This window comes from Bicyclus anynana, chromosome 11 (genome assembly GCF_947172395.1).
Source record: "Bicyclus anynana chromosome 11, ilBicAnyn1.1, whole genome shotgun sequence".
NCBI classification, from domain to species: domain Eukaryota; kingdom Metazoa; phylum Arthropoda; class Insecta; order Lepidoptera; family Nymphalidae; genus Bicyclus; species Bicyclus anynana.
Window position 1 is genome coordinate 7,538,238 of NC_069093.1, and position 9,531 is coordinate 7,547,768.

The window sequence follows — 9,531 nt, forward strand, 5'->3', positions numbered from 1 at the left end:
CGCTTAAGACGATCACGCTTAAAACGATTTCTCGCTTATTAGGTAATTTTACGCCAGTTCCTACAACTTGAGACATGTTTTCATACATTTCCTAACGCTTAATACGATTCGTCATCCAGTTTAATACGCCTACATGTCACACGCGTGTAATTTTTAATGCGATAAATAAATTACAACAGAAAGATCAGGACATCATAAAGGTCCTTAAACAAGGTTGCAGGATAAGACTATAATACATGGTATCTTAAAGAACTGAAATACCCTGACAGCAAACGACCCTTGACATGATGCGATTCTAAACTGAAAATTTTGAAGATGCACTGCAAAAGTGTTATTTAATTGAAAATTTCATAATTGCTAATGCATCTAAATCTTTTTGATACTCTATAATGATCATACCAGAAAGTGATTACTTTAAGTACCATAATTAAGTTGTTTTTACACCAAATACACAAATTTTTATAACTATGTATGTATACATGTCAGTATGTATTGTATTAGTCGTTATATTTTTCAGTATCCCCACCCATACCTATCCCGTATACGCTTTCCCGTCTAAGACGCGTTTTTAGTTGGGTCCCTGCGAATTCGCATTAAACGGGTTCCACTATAGATTGTTGTTTTCAAAATTAAAGTAAAACTTATCTCTTTCATTCTAAATCCATGTGTGTAGGTAGGTGTGACTGCGGAAACCTCGGCGTTTAAAAACACTACTTACTTCGTGCTAAATTTATTTCGTCTGAAAATTCAGTACAGACTCGAGGGTTGGTAAAACGCCAGACTTTTAAATGACTTGGTTTAAAAATTACGCATAACATTATAAATAACTCGAGCTGCGCTTTGCGGTTTAACTGGTTTAAGAGCCTTTTAATGCAAGTTCACTGTGGTATGGCGAAACCGACGTCTGCGGGAACAGATTGTATGACTTCTAATAAAACATCTGCAGGCAATAAGCGAGAGCTTTTAATTAAAGGTGGCTAAGAAGTCGCTAATTGCCATAGCCGTTATCAATGTCTGCACAAAGGTTGTTTTTTTTTTTAATTTCGTTCAGCATCTGATGTTTTATAACCGTTTAAGTAAACATTTAATGGTCTCTGTGAAATGCAAATTACTTATTTTATACATAAATTACTAGCGGACGTCTGCGTGGATTTCAGCTTTTCACAAATCCCGCGGGTACCATGGATGTTATTATACATAAAAACCTTCCTCTTTAATCACTCTATCTATTAAAGTCTAAGACTAAAAAGTCGCATCAAAATCCGATGCGTAGTTTTAAAGATTTAAGCATACATTGGGACAGAGAAAGCGACTTTGTTTTATACTATGTAATGACTAGCCGACGCTCGCGTTGTCAGCCGCGTTGTTCCCGTTCCCGCGAAATTACGAGGATAAAATATAGCCTATGACACTCGCAAACAACGTGGCTTTCTAATGGTAGAAGAATTTTTAAAATCGGTTCCGTATATCCAGAGATTACACACTACAACACCACAAACTTCAACTCTTTATAATATTAGGATAGACGGAAAGATAGCTTGCGATAGTCAGACATCCTCATTTTTATAGTATACCTGTAGCCTATACTTTTACCACAGGTATTTATATAATAAGTATTATATAAGTATACTGAGCTATAAATATGGATATGGATTAAGATAGTGGCTGCGGAAGTTAGCAAGTTGATCTATCATCTGTTAGCAGGATCTTGGTCAAAATCTATGGTATTGTTAATTTTTTTTACGTGACAACGTCATATAATTCGATGTAGCCAGATGCTCGAAAAAGATGACGTCATGCGTCGTTCCCTCGCTCTATGGTTGCCAACTTTTTATACAAGTATATCTCGCTCTTTCTTTTGAAAAAATGCAACCATTCCATCACGTTCACGTCAACGTTCAACTATCGTCAGTAATGATATATTTATATATTTATAAATATTGCGTGATAAATATTTTAGTGCGGCTATGCAGTTCAGTTACACACCGAAACAATACATGTTACAATAAATTTTCTCTTTATGTACCTAGGTACAGCTAATTTACTATAGCCAGAGATTTATATACAGCAATAACATTTGTAACAGATGCGTCCTTTTTAAACGGTTTTACGAGTACGTCCACGAAGTATACAAAAAATACTGATTTGATTTTGATGGGATTTTCGTTATTCATCAACTAGCTGATTCCCGTGACTTCGACCACAGTGACTTTGGATTTTTACTATCCTATCGTACTATTTTTCGGGATAAAAAGTAAACACCATGGTTCAAAAGTCATAGTTGCCTACCGCAATTACCTATGGTAGGAGAATGACTGAAAACATTAAGGTTTTTGATGTGAAGCATCTATGCACGCACGTAAGGCCGATTTCTGTCATATATATATATATATATATATATATATATATATACAGTCTATATGCAGTGTAGTGTGTACGGTGTGGCGACGCGTCGCCATGCGCAATCGACTGTGCGATTCTCTCCCACTCGATCCGGCGTTAAGCCATCTCTCTCGCTAATCTGAGCTCGGATACCTATAGTGTATACAGTGTTGTTTAACTTTTACAAAATAATGTCGATGTTTCACATCTGCCAGGCGTCCCGTGACAGCTCACATTTTTTTTTACGTAGGTCTGGCCATGACAGATTTTAGTCCAGTCAGGTCCTAGTCTTTACACCGTAATATCTCATACATCTTAGATCAAAACAAAAATTTCATACAAGCTGAAAATGTGATGTTGGCAATTTTCTCCCCACTGTAACAGACAATGTTTTATTTAACAGATTAAACTGGTCTTTGTGTTACTTTGTAAGCTAGAGAAAATAAATTATTAAGGGTGAGGTAATCGCTTCGGTCGACGGCATACACTACACACGTTTCTGCCGTATTTTTATACAACGGCAACATGTGTTGGCATATCGTTAATCTATTGTTAGTACTTACATCGTACGTATTACGTTGTGTATACTTATATGCCTTGATCGTTGTTAACAATAGATTTATAGGCATATACCTATATGACGTACATGGTAATATGTATAACCTGTTACTGATACAGTAGTGATTTGAAAAAAAAAACGGGTAATACCTACAAGTGAATTTATAAAACACACAATACACAATAAACTAATATTAAGACATATTATCTTAGTCACTAGTTACATATTTTATTTTATTAGAATATTTATCATACGACATAATGACATATTATATATATTAGTTTATTTTATGATATTTATAATTATTATATAAGTTGTGTATTATGGTTTATGTATTAGTGTGTAGTTATTTGTATGTATGTATAATGTACATTATTATTACGTACACACCACCTACAGTTGTCCTAATAAGTTCCTAAGCCTAAGGTTGCCTGGAAGAGATCGCTACTAAGATAAGGCCGCCTTTTGTATTCTACTTTTTCTTATGTTTCTGTTTTGCTTGTTTTCTTTTATTTTTTGTGGTGTACAAATAAAGAGTATTAAATAAATATTAAAAAAATTAAGCGAAAGTGTTTTCAAGCCGTTTAAATCATAAAAACAGTTTTCAGACAGTTCTTTCGTAAACGGCTTTAATTAACACAGCACTACCTTGGTACCGCCTTCAAAATGATCGCACTGAGCCAACTGAGAAGGTAGCACATACGATGTTATTTTTCGCTTTTTAGTATTTTTATAATTTTGAAGTCAGTTGTATTTTTTTATTAAAATTACGACAACTACCTACTGCACCGATATGGCTGAAATTTTCAATGTATCAGCCCTTGTCTGTACTTCCATCGTCGTTATCAACTCATAGTCGGCTCACTGCTGAGTTAGAGTTTCCTCGCAGAATGTGAGGGGTTAGGCCAATAGTCCACCACGCTGGCCCAATGCGGATTGGCAGACTTCACACACGCAGAGAATTAAGATAATTCTTTGGTATGCAGGTTTCCTCACGATGTTTTCCTTCACCGTTTGAGACACGTGATAATTAATTTCTTAAAATGCACATAACTGAAAAGTAGGAGGTGCATTTGCCTCCCACCCTCCGGAATCGGAGGCAGGGGTCATATCCACTGGGTTTTCACGTATCTTACTCGTACGTAAGTACTTACATAGGCAACTTTTATGCCGAGGAAATCCATGGTCCCCAAAGGATTTCGGGTCGCAAGGTTCTCAGGGGATTATCGAGCGTCCTTTAGTCCAATCTTAATCAGTTTTAGTATTTTTTTCTGGGTAAAGCTATAATGTTTAATTAAACAATCGAGCACAATGAATTATTGAACCATATATTCTCTGTACATTAAGTAGTTTCGTAAATTGAGTAATGTGGAATTAACTGAAAGATAGGTGGGACAGTTTTATTGCATATAAAACATTAATGCACATGCTGTTACATCAGTTTTATATGTCGTAAAATATGTTCCTCTCTCTGTATCCGCTACTGGTTGCAGTAAAAGTTAATGTTGCACTGCCAACCCATTCACTGATATTGCCACTTTGATCCTTTCTAATCCTTTTCTGCTTTAATACTGAAAGTAAAGTTAATCTAATCTATACTTAATATTATAAAGCTGAAGAGTTTGTTTGTTTGTTTGATTGAACGCGCTAATCTCCGGAACTACTGGTCCGATTTAAAAAATTATTTAAGTGTTAGAAAGCCCATTTATCGAGGAAGGCTATAGGCTATGTATTTTGCCCATATTCTTACGGGAACGGTAACCACGCGGGTGAAACCGCGCGGCGTCAGCTAGTATAATAGAAATGGCATGTATATACACAGAATTTTTAGTAGATCTATTCTATTCAATAGAAAGGACATAGGTATAAGAGAAGTTGGTTAATTTTTTTTTGTTATTATTAAGTTATTTTGGTTTTAACACATAATAAACTCGTGAAAATAAAATGGGACGAAATTGGAAGTAGGTATATTATTTCAAACAAAAAAAAAATAGTTTCAAAATTGATTAATAAATGAAATTACCAACAATTATCACCATAATTAAAAATCTTGATAAATTATATACCAAAACTTTTCTCAAAATCACTCGTCACTTCTCTTCACACAAACAATCACACAAATTATCTATCGAAAATCGGTTCAGTAGTTAAATTTTCGAGTTTTAGCGTACAAACATTATTATATAGATTGACTCTATAGTATAGTAAAAAGGGAGAACGAATGCCATACCTTTTATAAATCACTATCTGTTTGTGATTGGTTTTAAACGGTTTTTTGTTTTCGACGTCAAACGCCTCCCCCTGTATCACTCTAAATAATTTAATAATACGTCTCTGCTTTTCCAACGCTCTTTCAGTTTCACGCAAAAACGTGTTTGTCTGTACACCTTAGTAGGTACTACAACCAAAGTTAGCGTCTTCCGAGAATAGAATATCAGCTTTACAAGCAGATGATGCAATTTGACATGACACTCCATTTAATCTTTCAAAAGTATTATACATTTACAAGAACTGAATACTCTGTGTACACATGAGCTCAGTTTTAAGATGCTATAATATCGCAATTGGAAATTCCTTTATGTTAGGAGTAGTTGACATCCTTTGTCTCTTTGTAAGTTTTATAGCCTTTAGCATTCTTACATTAATGGAAATGTTTCGTTTAATAGAACTCTACACGGATATATTTTTGATCATTATAAACAGTTATTTATTTTAACACTAGACGACGCCTCGCAGTTTCACCCGCATAAGTCAAATAAATAAAATCAAAGTAAGTCAGAAAATACCGTATTTTTTTATTAAAGGTCAGAAAACCACGTGTAATTTTAAGAAAAAATAAGAAATCGGTGAAAAACAATTATAAACATCAACAAGTGCGTGTCGGGCCACGCGCAGTGTAGGGTTCCGTAGCTGAAATAAGCACTTTAATCACTTATGTAATGCACAAAAATACCGATAACGATACCCCACGCTATAGGATAGATAATAAAAAATTCATCCTCACTTTGCATGTAGGGAAGGAACCCCAATTTTTTTATATTTTCTTTATACCACTGTATAGACGTAATTAGTATACATACCCTTACCAAATCTCATCTTTCTAGTTTTAACAGACTCTGAGTTATCGTACTGACAACTTTATCTTTTTAATTAACAACGGAATTAGTATGCAGTTTTTGATTTCCATTACGTTTTTTAAATTGGCCGATTATTACTCTTTAAATAGCAATTTCTATTTAGCATAGTTAATTATAATTATATCCTACTTTCGGACAGACGGACATGACGCAACTATAATAAGTTTTTAGGATTCCGTAGTCCTTGTGGACTACGGAATCCTAAAAACGTATAGAACATTGCGTATAAATAAAAATAAGTCGGGTTTTCCTTCCTGACGCTATAACTCCAGAACGCACGAACCGGTTTTGCAGCATTCGTTGGAAAGGTCTCGGGCTCCGTGAGGTATATAGCAAAGAAAATTCAGGAAAAGGTAGGGTATTGTAGGGTAGGTGTAGGGTAGGTGTAGGGTAGGGTAGGGTAGGGTAGGGTAGTGTAGGGTAGGGTAGGGTAGGGTAGGGTAGGGTAGGGTAGGGGAAAGGTAGGGATAGGGTAGAGGTAGGGTAGGGTAGGGGTAGAGTTGGGTAGGGGTAGTTGAAAGTTTACATCGAGTTTCACGCGGACGAAGTCGCGGGCGTCCGCTAGTTACGTAATATATGATGCTCTGGCTTTTAATTGATTACTGTGCCTGAACTGGGTTTTGATGCCTTCCGTTCCCGATTCCCTTTTAAAGTTGAAACTTTTAAGATCATTGATTGAAAAGTAGAAGAAGAAGATCATACCAATACTATTGTTACATAATTTCTTACAACAACTAGATTTTTCGTTTTAAAAGCGACGACATTTGCATTTTCACTTATTCTTCCTAAAAGACCTGAAAGATCAAACTTCCGTTCAAGCGGCCATGTTTGACCGGCTACAATTTGTCGGATTTCAGGGAGCGACGTGCTCGGTTCATTCCTGTTCTTTTTTAAAATCTACGCCAACATGCAGTGGGCCTGAGGTCAAAGTTTGCTCATTGCCATTTTGAATCAAATCCATCCGTATACCCCAGCTACCAGTAAGTTGTTACTAACCAACTGTTTTGGGGTTTTACTGATGTTAATTTAATTAATAGTTATACAACTTAACAGCCACAATGTCTTACAAATTGCGTGGTACATTATCTTGTTTCGACGCTCAGAAATTTTCGTTACCTGGTAAACCTTAGCTACCAGAATTTAGCTAAAGAGCGTCTCATCAAGATGAAGCTAGTCACTTCTTATGGAAAATTAACTTGATAGTAATCAATTGTAAAAATGCTCCATGGATCCTGGGCTAGTATTTATTGAATGGCTAAATAAAACATGGCTAAAACTCACGTGATTCAACGTCGGAGTATGCTCGACTGAGCTCACGTGAGTTTCAGCCGTATTATAGTAATAAAAAAACTTGAGGTGTCAAGGGACAGTGGACAAGGGATGGAACGAAGTTATCGCTATCTCTATCGCTATAGCTATCATCCCATTCCATTCCATTCCAAAAATAATCGTCACGACAGCAATGTTCAATGCGAATCGGCAAGAAGAAAAGAAAACAAGTTAAGGAACTTCGTTCCAATACCTACGTAAATACATGGATTGTTATACTTGTTACACCCGTAGAATAATCACTCGTGGGAAAGACGTTGGTAGGTAGATACACGTGTAAGCATTGACCTAAGAGATAGTTATTCAGCTTTTACACGAGCAATAAAATATGAAGCACGGCGTTGAATTTAATTTTGCTGTAACCTAAAGTCACGTAGTTAGGAGTATAAAGTCACGAGTTTTCCTAGACAACCTTAATAGGCAAGTAGAAAATGCTCGCGGCTATATTTGCGTACATTTTCTGAGGTGCGCTTATAGATTTACTATCATTTGCCTATTTTTAGGGTTCCGAATGTACGTAGTACAAAAACGGAACCCTTATAATATCACTCGCGCACATTTTAATGTCTGTCTGATTTCTCCGAATGTACTGGACCAATCCAGTTGAAATTTGGTACACATTTCAATTCTTGTGACCCAATTATAAGGATGTATCGTAAATAGGTAACATTTGAATATAGTGCCCCACTTATAGGGGGTTAGATGGAAAGTTGAAAAAAAACTTTTACAAACTTCATAGTGAATTTCATAGTAACAACAGATTAAAGGTCTTAATCTGTTGTTACGGATGTTGATAAGAGGATTTTAAAATAAATTGTTTTCAAGTTATTTTAACAAATATTCGACAATTGACCTTGCCCTTTTTCTCCGAAACTACTCTATCTAAAAATTTTAAAAAAGTACAGAAATTAGCTTTTTACTTGAAGATTTCGGGAAAATTTTGAAACTCTGAAATTTTTGAATATAGAGGTCACTTCTCGGAGGCAAGATGAAAATTTCAAAAAAAAAGTCATCGTCACCATCATCATCATTAACAACTCAGTCTCCTCTGAAAACTCAGAATAGGCTATATGTATATATAGTTGACACTTTTTTTAAATAGTCTTTAATCGTTCATTGTTGTTCTACTAGATTGAAAAAAAAATATCATATTTTTTGAGACGTGAATAGGTACATAAAAATTTCAATATTAAAATATTTTTTGACAATACGAGCCAAAACGCTGTCGGCCATGATGCACTATATTTTATCTGTTTCATGACGTCATATAAACACTAAACCTCAACCAAACGGTTGTTTGGCAAAATTTTTATATAGTTATATTATTTTTAACGTTAACAATCACAGTGCATGTCAATTCGAAATAATATCTTGTGATTGGTTAAATACACTATTCCATTACTTTATCCAATGCTTTAGCAGCGAAACGTAACAAGTTTTAATACCAATATTTACAGTTACATAACACTCTGCGGATGTTGCTAAAAGAACCTTACACTCGGACACGAGTAGCTCATCAATATACCAAATATTATCACTTCTGCAGTTGCACAGCGAGGGAAATTGGACTTCCGCTTTAGCTTTTACCTTCAGAAGCTGTTACTGAAGGTAAAAATATCAAAATTTTAGATAGTACAGGTAAGTTATAGGCACTTTAATATATTGAACTTGCTAGCGAACATTCGCTTCTTTGGCCGCATAGTTTACGGACTTAGTCGATTTTTTTTTTCATTTCTTTTGTTAAAAATGTTCCATGGATTCGTTCATAACGTACCGTCGTGAATAAAATAGCATAATATGGCTCTAGGGTAAACAAATAGTTTTTCATTTTGCTATTAAGAGTGATCTATACTTATAATAAAACTGGTCGAATTCTATACGTTTATTCGCAATTTGGGATTTTACTTATACCATTTGTAACAAACGTTACCGTGGCATAGAGTACTACTAGCGCCATCTAGAATCTATACTTGTAATACGAATTCTGTTCATTTTGTACATTCTGTACATGGATGATATTTTGAAAATTTTTGTTAGAATAAAAAAAATATTTTTTTTTCGATTTTTTGTCTATCTGTTTGTCCGTGTTTTTTTGTTATTCGGGCATCACGCTGAAACTACTGA